Source organism: Schistocerca piceifrons, chromosome 3 (genome assembly GCF_021461385.2).
Source record: "Schistocerca piceifrons isolate TAMUIC-IGC-003096 chromosome 3, iqSchPice1.1, whole genome shotgun sequence".
In the NCBI taxonomy this organism is placed as follows: domain Eukaryota; kingdom Metazoa; phylum Arthropoda; class Insecta; order Orthoptera; family Acrididae; genus Schistocerca; species Schistocerca piceifrons.
In genome coordinates, this window is record NC_060140.1 from 164,137,616 (window position 1) to 164,158,711 (window position 21,096).

The following is a 21,096-nucleotide window of genomic DNA, read 5'->3' on the forward strand; positions in this document are numbered from 1 at the left end:
GTACGGAATGCCGGTGCGATGTGCGACTGCAAGAGCTCTGACTTCCCCGTGCACAGACGAACCCGCTTTTGTCTCCATTTCTTCCTGAACTGTCTCAGCAGCATTACGCCTTGTGCTCGGTCGGCCACTACGGGGTCTATCGTCTAAACAACCCGTGGCTTCGAACTTCGAAATCATTCTCGCCACAGTTGCATTTGTCAACGGACCTTTACCCGTTCGAATCCCCTTCCTATGGCGTTAGGATCGTAACGCTGAACTAGTACATTCCCCATTGTGATAATACAGCTTCACCAAAAGCGCCTTTTCAGGTAACGTCAACATGCTGCGACTGCTGGCGCATCTGATTCTCTCTCTCATTACAGCTCCTTTTATACACGATTGTCATGCGCAGTCACTGCCGTTTTGACGTCCAGCGCCATCTGTCGGACATTTTGTGAACTTTGTTTTTTTTTTGTTCTAATAAAACCCCATGTCATTCCAAGCATGTGTGTTAACTTTTACCTCTCTATCTACATAATTCCATGGTTTATTTAGTTTTCAAATTTATACTGACTTTTTGATCACCCGGTATATATATACGCAAGAGCAAAGTTAATGCTTCTTTACTGGCAGTGAGGCTGGTTTAACGACACAGGCTTCCAACGATGCAGCAATCCGCAGCAGAGAAAAGCAGTCAGCCTAAGGCCGATGGTCGCTGGATAACTCAGTCACTCTACGATGGATTGTAGTACATTTCGTGGAAGCGAGCAGTCGAAGTAGCGACCATTTGTGGAGATTTCCCAGTAACAGTAGCTGCGATACCGTCAGCGCTTTAAGTAGACTCCGTATTCTGGCTGGCAGACGACCGTCCCGCCCAGGGGTTTATCGAACTGCGTCGAAGCGCCACGGGTGCATTTGGGCGCCGCACCGAATTATCTTGATGCTCGTTCGTCTCGAGCTCCGAATGCAGTCAGCGACGGCCACAGGCGATCCTCGTGTATTTCCGCTACAAGAGAGGTTTTCCCCGCTATTTAGGACAAGCAGGTACTCCTGTGAGGTCTGCCGGCTTTATGACGCCCTCGCCAGTAAAGCGAAAACCACGCTTCTCTGAATGTTTTGCCGGATGATCTTGTTAACGTTCTTTATTTAGGATTGGAACTGCTGAACGGGAAGCTACAGAGAGTATGGAAACCTTGTCTTATAAACTGTACTAGAAGTATGGCCTATTCTATTGAGAAATATGCCGAACCTAATAACGGCATTCATAGCATACAAATATATAAACCGGGGACAGTAATTTGGGGGAATATTTGTATATTAGCTACAATGTAAGATAGATTACTAGTTTCAGTTGATAATAGACGCACCTGTGGGGAGATTAAAATGTACGTTTATGTACTTCATCGTTGAGATGAGAAGTTGTAAGTTTCCCTCGGCTTGGTAAAATCAGTATTAATGTACGAATGTCTACAGAATGTTGCCCTTTACGGCAATTCATCTTACAAAATGACTGTTTTGCCCTGTAAAATGTTTATTAAAAGCTATTTCAGTACATTTTAAGAATAGCTTCACAGGGGGTGAGTTTACATTGCGCAGCCTCTTTATCAATGGCGTAAGCGAACACTTAAATGAACTTGAACGACCATACTTTCTACCAGGACGTTCATGACCTGACTTAAGGAACCCACATCTCATAGACTTACATGTGGAATTATCATGGGTGGCTAATTCTGATGTATTAACGCTTTTCCGCGCAGAGTTTGAAGACAAAATGTACTGCAATAAACATAGAATTGAACCTAAGATGAGAACGTCGCGGAGCAACTCACCTTCGAAAACGTGAACGATCATGCACAGAAGCTAGAAGTAACGGCGCTGCTGAAAAAATTTACGTTGTAGCTTGCAGATTCCCCCTTTATCACGGCCGTGTTTCTCTCCAAAACAAACTGAGTTGATATAAACATGGCATAGAATGCGCACCTTAGTCTCAAGGAACATGCCACGTTCAAGACTAAATATGGGACCGTGTGCCTACTGATACAAGCCCTATCAAAAACGATACACTTTCCATCAACAGTCTTGGGACTCAGTTAGTTCTAATTGTCCGCAGCTCGTGATCTCGCGGATGCGTGTCCCGGTTTCGATTCCCGGCAGGGTCAGGGATTTTCACCTGCCTCGAGATGACTGCGTGTTGTTGTGTCGTCTTCTTCTTCATCATCATCATCATCATCCATCTCAATTACGGTCGGAGGAAGGCAATTGCAAACCACCTCCGCTAGGACCTTCCTAGTACAGAGCCAGCCGGAGTGGCCGAGCGGTTCTAGGCGCTACAGCCTGGAACCGCGAGACCGCTACGGTCGCAGGTTCGAATCCTGCCTTGGGCATGGATGTGTGTAATGTTTAAGTAGTTCTAAGTTCTTGGGGACTGATGACCTCAGAAGTTGAGTCCCATAGTGCTCAGAGCCATTTTGAACCAACCTAGTACAGAGGTGCATCGTCCCCTACGCTCTGTCGAGGAGTATGGTACTTCATCATCAGTTATAATTGATATGAAAAGGATTGGAAAGGAGACTCGGACTTCATAGAACTGAAAGGTTTATCGTCTCTGGTACAAGGCACGGTATACTCCCCTAAAACTTCTATGCACACGTTCACTCTTATTTCGGCTTATTATTACTTTCTTGAGGTAACCATTGCTTCCACCCATCTTTGCTAACGACTCACTTCTAATATTGATGAGTTATCAATCCCGTAGACGAACATTCAACATTTACCGGATTTATCGAACTTCTCACAGTGCGCAGTCATCTGTCGTCCAAGGAAGTCTGACATTCAGACAAAAGCTCCCCACTATTTATTGTTTCCGGGCCACCCGTAACGGCCGGCGTCAACTGGAGTTTCTCTATGACTGGGGGCTCTATGTCTCACTCTTTCCTATGTCTCACTCCTTCCTGGGGGAATCTATGTCTCTTACTTCTTCACGAAGTTATTTAATTTTCTTTATATTTCTGCCAAATAGAGAGTTCACAGTCGCGAATTCTGTCGTCGAAATCGGACGGAAGTTGCATGCGGCGAAATATTTTCTCCGCGCCATATTCTACCGGTAAATGCATGATAAACTACGATCCCTTAGGAAATTCATGTTGGGCTATCCAAAAATAACTATAATTTGAATAGGCGTTTACTCTCCTCTGCAATGCAACTTCCGACTGATCAGACGATCCAACAAGAAACAGCCGCACACGGTCGGCGTTATTTATAACTGTATGTTTGTGTATACCCATTACGTAAACATGTCGTTATACATTCTATGTCACCACATAATGAATTTATCCAGAAATTGTTCACGTGTATTCCGAAAAGGTAAAAAATAGTTAGAAATTTCTCATTTTGAGCGTACTAAAGGCCGATCTCTTTTAATTGTTAAAAATCATTCAACAGCCAAGATCGTATTACATATTTCCTTATTTAAGACAACTAGTTTCAACAACATTGCTGTCATCTTCGCAGAGTGCCATATCGCAAATGTCGTAACGCGAAAGTTACGCTGATTCGTTGAAAAACTTGAGCACTCGCTCTATAGTTCGGATCTCTCCCCGAGTGATTATTACGCCTTCGGCCCTTAAGAAAGGCCTTGAAGGGTTGACGGTTCCTTTTGGACGAGGTTGTGCTTCAGGCAGATACCGACTTCGTCACGCAGCAGGACAACGTGTTTTACGAAACGGGAGCAACAGGAAAATGTGTTTTACCAAAATGAGAATCTTCAACCTGTTGCGTCGTTGGGATGAGTGGCTCAGTGTCTCCGGCGATTTTTCCTCAGTGGCGTACCTATTCTAGACTGCACCGCCTTCGAACTGAAACCTTTTGATCGGCCCTTTACTTTTAAGGCCTCATTTTCTGATATAATTCCCCCAAAATCACCTGATGTACTTAAACAACATTCCAGTCCCATTGTTACACTTGTCTTGATGCTTGACTTATATAACCTCCTTTCATGACAGCATACATTCCAAAAGATTTTGATTTTTCCATTATAAGACGACGAAAGGATACGGAGTATCGATAGTAAACAAGACCATGGTTAAATTTAAACTATCGATAACAGTTTCGAATATCGCCTGCCCTTACTTCAGCCAAGACTGACTATTGTACGTTGTTGGCGTTACTTGGGATCTTTTATAGTTTTATTAATCAGTTCACTTCTTGCTTGCAGTTGAATATAAGTGCTGCCGTTTATTGTTTTGGGTAGCTTATAATTTTGGATATGTTTGTAAAAAGAAGGAAAAAACCGATTTTGATTCGTCCGCTACTGCTATGACAAGTAAAAAACTAAGTACGCACTACTATGATGATCCTACATCCGTGGTCTAAGGGTAGCGTCTTTGATGATTATCCAAAACGTCCTCGATCCCACAAGTGAAGCCCGCCACCGCTTAGGTTTTGAACAAAAATCCTCAGCATTGGCAACTGAAAATTTCCGGTATAGGGAATCATCCTCATTCTACCAACGGCCTCGTCAAAGAGGGTGGAGAAGCGGACAGAGGTTCAGGACAGTATCTAGCCCTGTGATAGATAACATTCCATTAGAATTTCTAAAAGGTTTGGGGGACGTGGCAACGAAACGGCTATCCACGTTGGAGTGTAGAATTTTTGAGTCTAACGATACACTATCTCACTTTCGAAAAACGATCAGCCACACAATTCGAAAGATTGCAAGGGCCGACATGTGTGAAAACTATCGCAGAATCAGCTTAACAGCTCATGCATCCAAGTTGATGACAAGAGCTGAAGAATGGAAAAGAAATTTGAGGATGTGTTAAATGGCTATCAGCTTGTCAACTTGGCTTTAGGAAAGGTAAAGGTACCAGAGAGGCAGTTCTGACGTTGCGGTTGATAGTGGAGGCAAGACTAAAAAGAAAAACATTCATACGATATGTCGACTTGGATAAAGCGTTCGACAGTGTAAAATGGCGAAACATGTTCAAAATACTGAGTAAAATATGAGTAAGCTAAAGGAAGGAACGAATAATACACAATATGTGTAAGAGCAGTGTAGGAATAATAAGAGTGGAAGACCAAGACCGAGGTGCTAGGATTAAAAAGTAAGACAGTCATGCAGTCTTTCGCTTTCTAGGAAGCAATGATGGAAATTGAAGAAAGGTCCAAGTGTGGCATTAAAATACAAGCTGAAGGGATATCGGTGATAAGATTCGCTGATGAGATTGCTACCTCAGTAAAAGCGAAGAAGAATAAATTACAGGAGCTGCTGAATGCAATGGACGATCTGATACGTACAGAATACGGACTCAGAGTAAATTGAAGAAAGACGAAAGGAATGAGAAATAGCAGAAATGCGAACAGCGAGAAACTTAACATCAGGATTGATAGTCACGAAGAAGACGACGTTAAGGAATTCTGCAACTTAGGCAGCAAAATAATACATGACGGATGGAGCAAGAACATCAAAAGCAGAGTAGTAGTGGTAAAAAAGTTATTCCTGGCCAAGAGAACTGTGCTAGTATCTAATACAGGGCTTAATTTGAGGAATAAATTTCTTAGAATGTACGTTTGGAGCCCAGAATTCTACGGAAGTGAAACATGGACAGCGGGAAAACAGGAAGAGAGAAGGAGCGAAGCGTTCGAGATGTAGTGCTACAGAAGAATGCTGAGAGTTAGGTGAACTAATAAGGTAATGAATGACTTGATTCTGCGCAGAATCGGACTCGAAAGGAATATATGGAAAACACTGACAAGAAGAAGGTATAGTATGACAGGATGTCTTTTAAGTCATCAGGGATGCACTGCACTAGAAAGAGCTGTGGAGTGTAAAAAGACTGAGACTTGATTAGATCCAGCAAATAATTGAAGACGTGCTGCTTTGACAAGAAGAGATAGACGAAGGAGAAGAATTTCAGTATTTTACAGGGCAGTGGAGGGTACAAATAACATTAAATTAAGATCAGCGCCTGTGTCTCCCAAAAACCGAATTGATCATCAACGGAGGTAGTTGCACTTCGATAAAGATTTGCTGAAAATTATATTATTAGGAGCCAAAGTGGCATAATATCGCCCAGTCTGATCACCCAGGTGGCTGTCAGTTATGGCAAACGGTTACAGTAAACGATGGAGAGAGTTTGTGGAGAGCGAAAGGGGTATGTGATGACAAAACATTCTATAGATCGTTCGTTTCTAAGGATTTTTTCAGTGCGTTGTTTCATTCGTCCTAGCTGACGGCGACCTGTATCCTCACCACTTTCGACCAAAATTTACTTACACTTTTGCTATAGTGTAGTAACCGAAGCCACGAACTCCCTGCACAATTACATCTTAAAATGTGTATGCACTCATATATTATCAAACGACGAAACATTCACAAATAAACGAAAAACATACATCAGAGTTCCATCTTTTAATTAATAATTCAAAAACAGTCTTAATCGCATTTATTATTATTATACCGCCAACCGGTTTCAACTCGACGTAGGGGTCATCTTCTGGGCCTTTACACTGTGAAATTATAGATATCCGTCAGAAAGACTTCATTATACAACAACTAAAAGTATGTAAATTTAAAATATGTTACCCATTGGTCGACTGCTGGTGGTGTCACTCCTTTCTACATAATAGCTGGGAACTATGAGAGACTAACCCTTCCTATGGGCTTAAATAGCGTGCTGAGATCACGTGAATAGACGGCAACACCCCCAGCGGCGATCAACGGCATTTAATACAGTTTATTATATGTAATTACTAGTCACCTTGGTTTATCATAAATTTTAGTGACAGTAAGTTACAGAAAACGGAACCATTCCATTTAAAAAGAGTTACAGTTATAGTGTTAATTATAAAATAATAACAAATGTTCCGAAGTCACTCGTAAAATTCGTTAAAGTATATTACATTATGTGCCATAATATAAAGTTAAACAATTTGTGACACACAAAAACTAGTGTCGTCTTGTATTATAACATGTCTATTCGTACATTTATGTAAAAAACATTTGGGTCAGTTTACTAAAACGGCTAATATGGAAGGTTTACAAAGCCCTCTGCTCCTTGTGTTGAGGATGCCGTTGCCATGGATTATGAAGCGCATATCAGGCGACCTCTAGTCTGTGTAGCGAGGACGCCGTCGTCATGGTAGCAGCTGGTGTGTTCGTATGGTGTTATCTTTGCCCAGGCCACGGCGTCCGTGGCCGTGGTATCGGTATGCCATGGCTCTTCATCGACAGAGAAGTTGTCACTTATTTGAAGTTATGCAAATATCGACAATCAAGGATAACCTAAAAATTCTAAAGATAGGATAAAAGTTTACGACACGTTTGTAGTACCCATTAAAGGAATTAAAGTTTTAAAAAAATAAAAGGAAAAGTAGCATCATTGTGTACAAATAATATTTTCGAATAGCTGGAATTTTTTTTTATCATGACTCTCTATTTGTTAATTCACCATCGCTGCCGGATTCCGTTTATTATGTATAAAAATATCCAGGCTCTCTAGAATATCCATCATAGCTCCTTTTTGGGTTACACGCAGTATCTTCAGATTTTCCCTTCCATTGATTTCTGCTTGTTTTTCCACATCTAAATGCTTCCGAGGAGTGATTTATTACGTGCTGTTCCAGTAGTATGTTCTTTAAATGTGGCATTAAGACTTCTCCCTGTTTGCCCGATGTATATTTTGCTGCAATCTTACAAGTAAATTTATAAATTCCTGATTTAGCAAGCATCTTGTTTTTAACATCTCCTATACTATGTCTAAGACCATTAGCTATGGTATTTGTAGAGAAAGCAGTCATAACATCCGAATTCTTAAGCAGTTTGTTTATCTTATCTGATATAGTCCCCATATACAGCACCTTCGCAAAAGTTCTCTTTTCGGGTATTTTCGCCTGTCTGACGTGTGTTTCTGTTGTATCGTCTCTACTATATTTGCGTTATATCCATTAGATATCGCAAATTTGCTTTAATAAGTTAATCTCCTTCTGTCTCTGCTCCGGTATTAATGGTGTTCTATTCAACCTATGTATCATTGTGAAGAAAAAAGGTTTTTTATATCTATTTGGGTGGTATGAGTTTGCAAAGATAATGGTATCTGTAGTGGTAGGTTTCCGATAGATACCAAGGTTGCAGTGTCCGTTATCGTTAAAAATAGATAAGTCTAAATAATTTATAGATTTATATTGTTCATGTTCAACAGTGAAAGTAAGTTTTGGGTGTGTGCTGTTCAACACTTCCGTCAAAGTATTTATCTCCTCTATTGTACCGTCAAATAATATTGGAATGTCATCAACATATCGCTTATAGTATACAATTTTCTAGCGTATGCACGGATGATCTTCCGAAAACATAACTTCTTTATTATAGACGAAAATGTCGGCTATCGGTCCTGCCAGTGAATTGCCCATAGCTAGGCCGTCTTTCTGCTGATAGATCTGATGATTAAATGAAAAATAGTTAAAACTTAAGGTTGTCTCAAGATGATTCATTAATTAAGTTATTTCATCGTAATTAAGGACGTTATGCGCTATCAGGTTTTCTCTAATAATTTCGATTGTTTCTGCCACCCGAACATTGGTATACAAGGTTTTAATGTCTAATGTGGCAAATCTGGCAGTTATCGGTATGGTAATATTATGTATTCCTGTTACTAACTCTTAGGTATTTTTCACTGAAAAATTCTAGTCATATGTATAGAACTGTTTTAACAGCATATTCAGTTTCTTATTAAGATTGTAAGAAGGGCACCCTATGTAATTAACTATTAGTTGTATAGGCCAACCTTGCTTATGTAACTCTGTTTGGGCCCTGAGCCTAGGCATTTGTGGGTTCATCACTTTGAGAAATAATTTCTCCTTAGGGGAGAATAAATTTTCATTTTTGTACACCATTTTACGAATTCTGGCTTGAAATTTCATGAAAGGGTCTTTGTTAATTACACTAATGTCATTTACTTGGCAAAATTCTTCAATTTTTGATACATAATTATCTTAAGTAATAACAACTCGAGTATTACCTTTATCTGCTTTGTAATGTTCGATTTAGTATTAGCTAGTTTACTATTAATGGACGTAAGGATTCCTATTATGTGTCTACTTTTTTTGAACCTTTGTCGTTCTCTTTTTGTTGCATTTCTTCAGTTTCTAGCGCAATTTTGTATGTATCATGCCAATTTAGTTTTGCTTTTTTACTTGGCATTTATACCTCTGCAATAACTCGCTTCCTATTACTGTGGTTGATAGTTGAAGGGATGTTATATTTTAAACCTTGATTAAGAAGGGTTAATTCAGCAGGAGAAAAACTAATATTTGATTAGCGAACCTTGAGTAAAATTTATGATGATTTTCAAATGGTTCCAATTTAGGAAGGACCGGATCTTTTATCAGAGCCTGTTTCATCTTTTCCTGCCTCTCTATAATGTCTTTAATATATTGATCTATTTTTTGACCAAACGCGTTAACGATAAACGAAAATATCAATGCTGACAGAGAGTTACTTATCTCAAGGTGTAATTTATACATCCTACTATTCAATTCATCTTTCTGTTCAAATGCCATCCTAAATTCGTTTTTCATAAAAAGGATACTACTTTTTCTATGTATAAAATCTGTTACATCACATTTCTTATTGATGATGTTCTTAGCATAATTTGGAACAATTTTCTGTTGCAAGTATTTTCTGTTAAATAGTAATGTCGTGTTTAATTTCATGATTGCAGTTCTAATTTTCCTTGAACTTATTTGCCTGGAAGACTGAATAATCATATTATCATAGGGTAATAGAAACTCCTTTATGACGCTGCATACGTTAGAAGTCTAGCAGCAGTTAATAAGTGCATCAGTGTAGCTTAAAGTAAATACGTTTTCCGTTTTATTTTATAAATTTTCTATAGTTTCAAGTTGAATGTTGAAATAATAGTTTAAAAATGTTCTTTATCACTTGAGGAAACTGAGGAATTTTAATTAAGTGAAAGATACTTTAGTAAAATTAGAGACTGAAATGAAGAATTTTGGATACTTTGTGCTGTGGTCGCACACTTCGGACATCGTAGCGCCTACTGCATCGTCATCCCACTTCACGTCCAACCATCACGGGATGCCTGCATCACAGGGTGTATACTCACCAGGAAAACCTACGTCGTGTGTGTTGTCAAAACCAAGAGCTACCTGCGGCCACAAAGTTTAACGTAACAATGTGGTTATGTGTACCTACTGCAAATTGTTCCTCAGTAATAGAATTTTCAACCAAACCACATTCCCTCGTAAGAACATTAAAGAAATGCTTTATACTTCTCCGTATTCAGTATTTCTTACACCTGTCAGATATGCCATAATACCAAACAATGAATATTTTCTTTTTTGCAGCGCAGCATTATAAACAGAACTGTGTTGGTATGTAAGTGCTATTTAACAGCTCAGCGACGAAAAATTTTATCGTCTGTCGTTTCGAAGATAACGGTTGTTTCACCTATCTCCGGATTATGTGGAAGGTGGCAAACCAACTTCGTGGTTGTCTTTACCAACTGATCAGGGTGTCCTCGGAAGTGTGTATTTCTGCTCCTATCTCCTTCTCATTTCGTGGCAACAATGTTTTCTTAATTGTATGTCTTTCTTTTACCCTGTATCCATGAGACTGCGATCATCATACGCTCCTCTCGCTATGTTGCGTTATTGTTGTAGAATCCACCAGGGAAGTGAGAGAACTCGCAAATTTTGTGATGATAGTCCACCGAACTGAAACAAAATGTAATTCTTGCAGCTAGCTCCTGCAGCGGAAATATTTCTTCATTACTGTATGGAGTCTGCGACTTGTGTTCTAGTCTTTTTGTCACTACCTCCGTATCCCAGGGTCTTGGTATCTGTTTCAGGCTGCATCGTAGATTTCCTTTGTCGGAGACTGGGTTTTTGTGTTGTCCTCATCGTTTCATCTCATCTCCGTCGACGCGTAAATCGACGAAGTGGCGTTACATCGGAGGACTTGCTCCAGGCAACTGAACAGCCCCAAATTGTGTACCCAGGCCAACGAGGGGCAGACTGCAGCACAGAGTCCCCAGCTGGGAATATCGTGAACCGGCAACTTACAACAGACACCAAAGTACAGCTTTCGTTTCGATGCATAAATCAGAATTTACTTAAAATTTCTGTCTTGAGTTGTGTAACATACACAGGGTGTTACAGGAGGAACAGTAAATAATCATAGATATGAAAGGATGGATCATTCATAGCAGTAATGTTTGATGAAAGTGGCCTCTAAAATCCCTGCCTTAAGAGCTATGAACACTTTTACATCTCCGACACTGTGAAACAGATCTCTTCTAGTGGAGGCTTCTTGCGTTCCATATTATGCGATTTAGTGATATACATAAAAGAGTCTTATAAAGATAGGCTCTAAAAGTGCATATCTTATGATGTACGGTGAAACACGTCTCTTCTATCAAGAGCTCATTACTCTTAAGTATGAAGTTCAGAGCCGAAGCTTAATATTTACTAGACATGTTCTCTGGTTTTGGTCCATGTTAAAACCCCTCAAAATATGGAAATCAAAGAGCTGGCAGTAGAAAAGATTTTTTCAGAGTGTCGATCATGAACAAGTGTTCATAGTTCTCAAAATATTCATTTTAAAGCCAATTTTAACTACACTTTTATTTTCGAATGATAGTTTCTTTCATATCCTTCACATTTACCACTCCTCGAAGGAGAGTACGTATAGTAATGTGACTTTCTCTGTAATTATGTCGACATCATCCTGCAGCATGTTTAGCTACCTACGTCTCCCTTGTGGAAAATTACAATGTTTGGAATACTTACTTCGTTGTGTGAGACCTACTGTTAGTAACACTGCCGTAAGACTGTCCCCAGAAGTCCCTTGAATAATGCAGACATAAAACCCTCATCCACTAAGCTAATTACTCATTTCTAGAAAAATCTCACAAACTCTGCAGCGAAGGACCTTCACAAATTTCAGTCGCTGTGGTGCAGCTATAAAAGTCAGCCTGCTTCTTGGTCTGCTATACAGATCATCAACATCGTCATGGTCATCGTCATCGTCATCATCGTCGTCGTCGTTGTCATCGTTATCATTTATTGCACATAAACAGACCATTTAGTTCCATGGCAGAAGAGAAAAGTATACAAATACCTAAACACAAAACATAACAAGATGATCAACACATCCAGGCTACAAATGACTGCTAAATAGAATTGCAACATCACTGAAATTGATAACAATTATTTGCTCATTTACCTCTGTCTCGAGCATTCTAAACGCTGGCTGTCAGATCTGCTTCTTCTACGGTCACGGTCACTTCCACCTCTTTTGCGAACGACCTCTTCATGGATCCTACAGTGTTAAACTGCAATCGATGGGTGCATCCCACCACTTTCCGAAAACGTAACGACTGCGGACAGTGGCATTCCAAAGTCAAATCTAACGGTGAATGAGAAATGTAACGGCTGACAGACTGAGTGGAAAGAAATTTCAGTGAGTGGCCACAGCCTCCATCTTTCGAGGAATAACCCCAAACTTCTGACAAATTGCAATAGAAAGGCAGATGGTATCCCAAATGCTACGGATATCAGAGACGGCGACACAGAAGGAATTAAAAATTGTTGCCATTAGCTGTGTATAATGGAGAGGAACTCACACGTTTCAAAAGTACTCAGCAGTCACCCAAACATTTGTGACGTATCATGAAATTACATTTAGTGTCCAAAAGCTAATTTAATGTACAGTTAAGATATCCTCCAGTGGTATGTGCCCTGAGAATTAAGACGCACTTAAATATGCTTTTTCGTTGTTAACAGAAAGTAATCTTTTATTTGTTTCAATGTAGACTCATTTCATAGGAAAATAGTTACTTTTCATTCATGGAATCTTTTTCTTACTTGATAAATTTACCAGATGATTCTTTACCAGCAGCGATACGGCACTCAGGAGTCAATCTAACAGATGATGCTACAGAAAGGCAAAAGCATGATTACTGCTCTAAATGGAACCAGAAAAGTTTATGATACTTAATTTTTTCCAGTGATGGTTCTGCCGAAGTGACCACTGTTAATAATTACATATCCATGGACGCATCGTAATAGAATTTGGAATGTAATTGATGTTATTATTGAAATATATATTTCGTACACAGTTTAAATTGTGCTCTCGTCACTAGTACTGGACACATTTTAAGTAGGCTGTTTAGGTTTTATGTTCGTAACGATACAGAGCGCTCTGTATTAAAGTCGATGACTGCGCTGTGTGCAGTCTGTCGCTGGTTGGACTCGTTGTTGGAAGTTATGCGCCCTGTAGTGTTGGGCAGTTGGATATGAACAGCCCGTAGCGTTGGGCAGTTGGAGGTGAGACGCCAGCAGTGGTGGATATGGGGAGAGAGATGCCAGAGTTCTGAGAAATGTTAATATGAGCAGGCGGTCTTGACATGTGTTCGTCAGTAAAAGAAATTTGTTAAACTGGATGTCACATATATATATAAAGACTTTTGAACGCTATTAAGGTAAATACATTGCTTGTTCTCTATCAAAATCTTTCATTTGCTAACTATATGCCTATCAGTAGCTATTGCCTACAGTAGTTAGAATCTCTTATTTCACTGGCAGTATTGGCACTCGCTGTATTGCAATAGTTCGAGTAACGAAGATTTTTGTGCGGTAAGTAATCATGAAGGGTATAGGTTATTGTTAGTCAGGGATATCACTTTGTAGGGATTATTAAAAGTCAGATTGCTTTGTGCGAAAATATTGTATGTAAGTCTAGAAATGTTGAGAATAAATAAAGAAAAAACAGTCTCTGTACGTTCAGTTTCACTCTGGAGTTTGAAAATCAAGTAATGTGGAAGTTTTACCAGCACAGGCAGTCTTTACATTCAAAGGGGAAGTTTCAACATCACTCTATTTGGTGTGCTCTTGACTGCTGCCACCAAACATTCTGTGCGAGTTAAATGTATAGAATGTACGTTACAAAGTTTGCTTTCCCGCACACGAGCAGGTTTTGTCGAAGCTAAACTAATGTTGACGAATTAAACTGTTTTATTTTCACCCTTAAATATGATAAATCTCTGTCCAGCAGCAGGAAAGAATCCATCAACATACGAGGGCAGTGCAACAAGTAATGCAACACATTTTTTTTCTCGGCCAATTTTGGTTGAAAAAACCGGAAATTTCTTGTGGAATATTTTCAAACATTCCCGCTTCGTCTCGTATAGTTTCATTGACTTCCGACAGGTGGCAGCGCTGTACGGAGCTGTTAAAATGGCGTCGGTAACGGATGTGCGTTGCAAACAACGGGCAGTGATCGAGTTTCTTTTGGCGGAAAACCAGGGCATCTCAGATATTCATAGGCGCTTGCAGAATGTCTTCGGTGATCTGGCAGTGGACAAAAGCACGGTGAGTCGTTGGGCAAAGCGTGTGTCATCATCGCCGCAAGGTCAAGCAAGACTGTCTGATCTCCCGCGTGCGGGCCGGCAGTGCACAGCTGTGACTCCTGCAATGGCGGAGCGTGCGAACACACTCGTTCGAGATGATCGACGGATCACCATCAAACAACTCAGTGCTCAACTTGACATTTCTGTTGGTAGTGCTGTTCACCAGTTGGTAGTGATGTTCACCAGTTGGGATATTCAAAGGTTTGTTCCCACTGGGTCCCTCCTTGTCTAACCGAACCTCATAAAGAGCAAAGGAGAACCATCTGTGCGGAATTGCTTGCTCGGCATGTGTCTGAGGGTGACAATTTCATGTCAAAGATTGTTACAGGCGATGAAACATGGGTTCATCACTTCGAACCTGAAACAAAACGGCAATCAATGGAGTGGCGCCACACCCACTCCCCTACCAAGAAAAAGTTTAAAGCCATACCCTCAGCCGGTAAAGTCATGGTTACAGTCTTCTGGGACGCTGAAGGGGTTATTCTGTTCGATGTCCTTCCCCATGGTCAAACGATCAACTCTGAAGCGTATTGTGCTACTCTTCAGAAATTGAAGAAACGACTTCAGCGTGTTCGTAGGCACAAAAATCTGTACGAACTTCTCCTTCTTCATGACAACGCAAGACCTCACACAAGTCTTCGCACCCGAGAGGAGCTCACAAAACTTCAGTGGACTGTTCTTCCTCATGCACCCTACAGCCCCGATCTCGCACCGTCGGATTTCCATACGTTTCGCCCAATGAAGGGCGCAATCCGTGGGAGGCACTACGCGGATGATGAAGAAGTTATTGATGCAGTACGACGTTGGCTCCGACATCGACCAGTGGGATGGTACCGTGCAGGCATACAGGCCCTCATTTCAAGGTGGCGTAAGGCCGTAGCATTGAATGGAGATTACGTTGAAAAATAGTGTTTTGTAACTGAATAAAACAACCCCTGTTTCAGAAAAAAAATGTGTTGCATTACTTATTGAACTGCCCTCGTATTTTACTTCTCTCTCCTTTCCACATATCACCGATTCTGTATTTATTAAGAATAGAAAATATTGGTAATTTTCAGATCTTATGCACTGTTTTACATATTCTTAATGTGATCGAACAGAGTTTGTTGTGGATTAGTGTCTGCATGCACTGTTCGAACAGGAACAGCATTTGCTTCTAATAAAACCAATAAATTCTGTTAATAATTTATTGAAATTAATTGAATGAAGTGTGGATTTATGTATTAAGCTGGGGACCTAGAAACAACGGAGAGGCTTGATCCTAGCATAGCCCTCAGTGGTTTACAACCCCGTAACAGGCCACAGCAATCCATCCAAGCCGCCCCCGACCCACACCCGAACTGTGCGGTTCGGTCCCCTGTGGACCCCCCCCCCCCCCCCCCCCCCCCGCCCCCGGGACCATCTCATACCAGATGAGTGTAGCCCAAAATGTTTGCGTGGTTGGTAGAATAATTATGATGTACGCGTACGTGGAAACGGTGTTTGAGCAGCATTCACCGACAGAGTGTAACTGAGGCAGAATACGGGGAACCAGCCCACATTCGCCGAGGTAGATGACAAACCCCCTGAAAAACCATCCACAGGCTGGCCGGCACACCGGACTTTGACACTAATCCACCGGGCGGATTCGTGCGGGGGACCAGCACAGCTTCCCACTAGGGAAGCAGCGCGTTGGACTGCGCGGCTAGCCGGGCGGGCTTCATCACAGAGTAGTGTGTCTTGCTCCCATTCTTAATTTCTGCCTCATAAACTTTTCATCACATACTTCTATAGTGCGTCTTTGTGCCATAATTTGTTATAGCTGGCTTCGTTAACATCGTAACACACACATGCATAAATTTTGGAGCGGACTGACGTTTAAATTTTTGTAATATACACCCATAATGTATCTGACAACCGGAAGGTTAGTCTGAGCAAGCTGTATAAGCGAGGGTTTAACATTATGTTCACAATTATCGTCTGAATCCTGGAACCTAGGCATCAGAGAAAGGAACCTCTAAGTGTGAAAAGTGATATCCGAAATCGTTTCTGTTACATAAAAATCTTACACATGCTGATACAGCCGTGATTACGTTCAAACATTGCAACTTCTCATTTTTTTTCAGAGTTCCTCGTGTCTAATAGAAAGATGGATTTCAATGGCTCTAACACTGGCGTCGATATTGAAGTACAGTCAGTTACTAGTAAACTTCTAAATGATAAATAACAAGTCTCTGTTCTTCGCTTTCTAAGAGGTTATTAGGTAACGACTGACATTTGAAACTTAGAACACGATTAAAGTATACACTTAATTACCAGTCAGAGGGAATGAATATGCTGTGAAAGAGGACCAGACATGTTCAGATATTAGTTAATATCTTCGGACCGAATATTACGTTCCACTAAACAGATTTTGATGTTGCTGAGCAACAGTCATACAATAATTTTTAAATGAACACACCGTCATTTGACTGTATTGTTGTTTATATAATTATTTCGGCATTTTATGCCATTTTCAAGTGATTGATTTTACGTCATAAACATATATTGCAGGACATCAAGCTCCAAGTTGTGTGGTGCAGTATATGTTAATGACATAAGCTCAATAGCTTCAACATGGAACAAAAGGCCAGAACCTGGATCGTAATTAAATAATTAAATAAATGACAATACATTCGAATGGCGGTGTGTCCCTTAAAAATACGTTCCACTAATTTGTGTTTTAGAAAATTAATTATAATCTCCAAAAATTAACTCACTAATTGGGAGTCAACTAATTTTAAATGGACAATTTTTGCAGAAGACCATTGTAATCTGTATCTTGGGATTCGTGATAGAGAAATACACAAGTCCATCCATATCATAAAATGGGTTTAGGAATGTGGTTATGTGTGTATGTATGTTCCATATTTTCTCCTAAACCGCTGGACTAATTCCAACCAAACTTAGTAGAAGTATCCCTTACTATCAGACAACCGGAGCTATAGGGATAAGAACCACCAACTTGTCATAGACATATTATGGACATTCGTCAAAAACTGTCACATTATGTATGATGTTCAAATTTATTAGTTCTGTGCTACAAACTCTATGCGTAATAAATTTCGCAGGCAGTACGCACATTTATAGCTAAATGCACTCGGAAAATTATACCGTGGTGCCGCACACAGTTCACGGATATGACGCATTCACCGAGATAAGCCAAAAACAGCTGCCTTGTGCATAACGTTAAAATTTACTACTTCTTTGCTACTAACGCTATTCGCAAGAGATTTTGTAGACAGTATCCACATATGCCACTGAATATACATATAAATTAAATCACTGTGTGACACATGTATCAGGATATGTAACATCGTAGACACTGAGATACGTGAAAAATTACCGCATTATGCATGATGTTTACATTTGTTACTTCTTTGCTACTAGTTCTATGCAACAAATTTCGCAGACAGTAATCACATACGCCGATAGATGTACCTACAGGAAAATATCGTCGTACGACACATATTTCAAGAGATATGATGTCATAAACAGTGAGATTCATGAAAAATGACTCATCATGCGCGAAGTTTTAATACATTTATTCTTTTTTACTAACATACACTAAACTCGAGTCAGCTTAAGGAAATTCCTGAGACACTGCTGTTATTTTGACAGCTTTCAACTGCGAAAAGCAAACGATAGTTGGTGAGAACTATAGGCGTCTATAGAGCATAGAGAAATTTACAAAACCGTGATGTAGACAGGCGAAGACGAAGCGGCCAGCGTTAAGAAATTGTCCAGGATAATTTTGCTGCAGGATTACGTATGTTTCGTTTCTAATAGAAAATTGGAAAAATGAATACTTAGGAATGCCAGCTCTGTTAACCATTACATATATTTATTAATATATAGACGATCTACCTATAGCAAAAATTTTCGGGTAAAATAGTAATGATTAAAGTGAGAACTATAAATTACAGGGGAGAAAGGAAACAAATAGAAACAAAGGGCAGTGACCAGGGTATTCTTCAATGAATTAAGGCGGAATTATAAAGAGGTATTAAAACTCTTGCGCTGTAGATCGGCTAAAGGAAGCATGTCCTTCAAAGAAGTGCTTTTGGTTTCAAGTATCTGTAGGATGTACACTACCAAAAACGACCGAGGATGTTGAATACAGAGAACAGTAAGTAGTGTTTAATTAGTACAAAAAACGTATGGTAATCTTGATTCTAATGAGGAAAATCTCCTAGGTGTCTTTCAGAAAGCGCTCCGAACACAAAGCATTCTCGTAATCCTCGGGGCCTTTCATCCAGCAGTGAAGTTTATGGCAGCTGTCGGGCAAACAAAAGGCTTTATCCTCGTCGTTATTCGGGTCGCGACATTAAAAGCGGTGGAAGTCCCACTGGAACGGCGCACTTCTCGTAAATGGCGCTAATTCTTCTTCATGATGACGTAACAGTGGCACTTACAGAGTGGAGAAATAAAGTCTCCAATAACCTTTAAGTCAACTGCGTAACTACGCCCGGGTACGGCTATATCTGTGGCGTGTGAATCACTGTGAAGGGCGTGGCAAAGAACCTTCTTTTATGGTACCATGTTCTAAAATATTTTTACCCTTCAGTTCGGGAACAGATAGTGTGAAAATTTGGAGACTCACTACTTACATGCTTCTACGTAATCTGTTATTTCTCTAAAGTTGTTATCATGAGTTACAGGACTGGTATAAACGTATAAGATTCCCCTCTGTTATTAGTTTCATTCCCGAAGGAGAGATTCTTGCGACATTTATACCATTTTTCTTCGAAAGTCTGTGGGATATGATTTTCTTAACACCATTCTTCACATCGACATTGCCTTATATGCCATTTGTCTTCTGATTGCCAGACCTGCTACGGTTATTTCACTATGAGGAGTGCAACCGATTTCTAGGCATTGCCGGCCGTAGTGGCCGAGCTGTTCTAGGCGCTACAGTCTCGAACCGCGCGACCGCTACGTCGCAGGTTCGAATCCTGCCTCGGGCATGGATTTGTGTGATGTCCTTAGGTTAATTAGATTTAAGTAGTTCTAAGTTCTAGGGGACTGATAACCTCAGAAGTTAAGTCCCATAGTGCTCAGAGCCATTTGAACCATTTCTAAGCATTCTCTTTTTTAGATAAACTGCAGAGACTGTGTCTTACGTTGAAGTGCCAAAGAAAATGGTATAGGGAAGCGTATTCAAATACAGAGTTATGTAAACAGGCAGAATACGGGGCTGCGGTCGGCAACGCCTATATGAGATAACGATTGTCTGGCGCAGTTTTTAGATCTGTTACTGCTGCTACAATGGCAGTTTATCTCAGATTAAGTGAGTCTAAACGGTGTTACAGTCGGCGCTCGAGCGATTGGACATAGCATCTCTGAAGGAGCGATGAAGTGGGGATTTTCCCGTGCGACCGTTTCACGAGTGTACCCAGAATATCAGGAATCCGGTAAAACATAAAATCTCAGACACCGCAGGGACGGAAAAAATCCTCCAATAACGGGACGAACGACAACTGAAGAGAATTGTCAACGTGACATAAGGGCAGCCCTTCCACAAACTGCTACAGATTACAGTGCTAGCCCATTATCAAACGTCAGAGTGTGAACCATTCAATGAAGCATCATCAATATGAGCTTTCGCAGCCGAAGACCCACTCGTGTGCCCTTGATGACTGCACGACACGAAGCCTTACGTCTCGCCCAGGCCCGTCAACACCAACATTGGACTGTTGATGACTAGAAACTTGTTGCCTGGTCGGACGAGTCTCGTTTCAAATTGTATCGAGCGGATGGACATGTACGGGTATGGAGACAACCTCATAAATCCATGGACTCTGCATGTCAGCAGGGAACTTTTCAAGCTGGTGGAGGCTCAGTAACGGGCTTGTGGAGTTGGAGTGATGTTGGGCCCCTACTGAGTTTAGTCACTTCCTCTGGCCACCAAACTCTCCAGACAGGAACGTTATTAAGCAAATCCGGCATGTCTTGCAACGTGATGTTCAGAAGAGATCTCCACTCCGTCGTACTATTACGGTTTTATGGACAGCCCTGCAGGGCTCATGGTATCGATTCTTTCCAGCACCTCTTCAGACGTTAATAGAGTCCTTTTCACGTTTTGTTGCGGCGCTTCTGCGTGCTCGCGGGGGCCCTACACTATATTAGGCCAGTTTCTTTGGTTCTTCAGTCTATATGGTGTCATATATAGCTTAGATAATGTATATGTGTTTGAAGTGTCGGTAGTTGGTCTTGTAAGTTCGTAATGATGGAGAGAATTTGTGGATCCTGGGTATTTTAATCTGTTGAGATCATATCTAGCGCACTTCGTCTCGAGTCTGTCTAGTGGTTTCTTCCTGTTTTGTATAATGATACATAAGGAAATTCGTATATTTTGTTTGTAACTATTCGTTACTCTTACCTGTCGGTCGATCTGACATTAGTTCTATTTGATATTACATGGCTGCATGCCAAATTCAAGAATTGGGGAAACGTAGATTTTGTACGTAAACATGGGATATGGTAGAAAGCTTCGTAAATTATTTATTTCACTAGCCGTATTCTGTGCTTGTCTTAGTTTTTGGAAGCTTATTAGTTTGCCTCAGTGAACTCCGTCGTTTTTTACGTTGTGACTTTTCGTCCCTAGCGACTAATATTAAGTTTGTGTCGTTTCCATGCTGTCTCATTTATGACGTGTCATAGTAGATCCTAG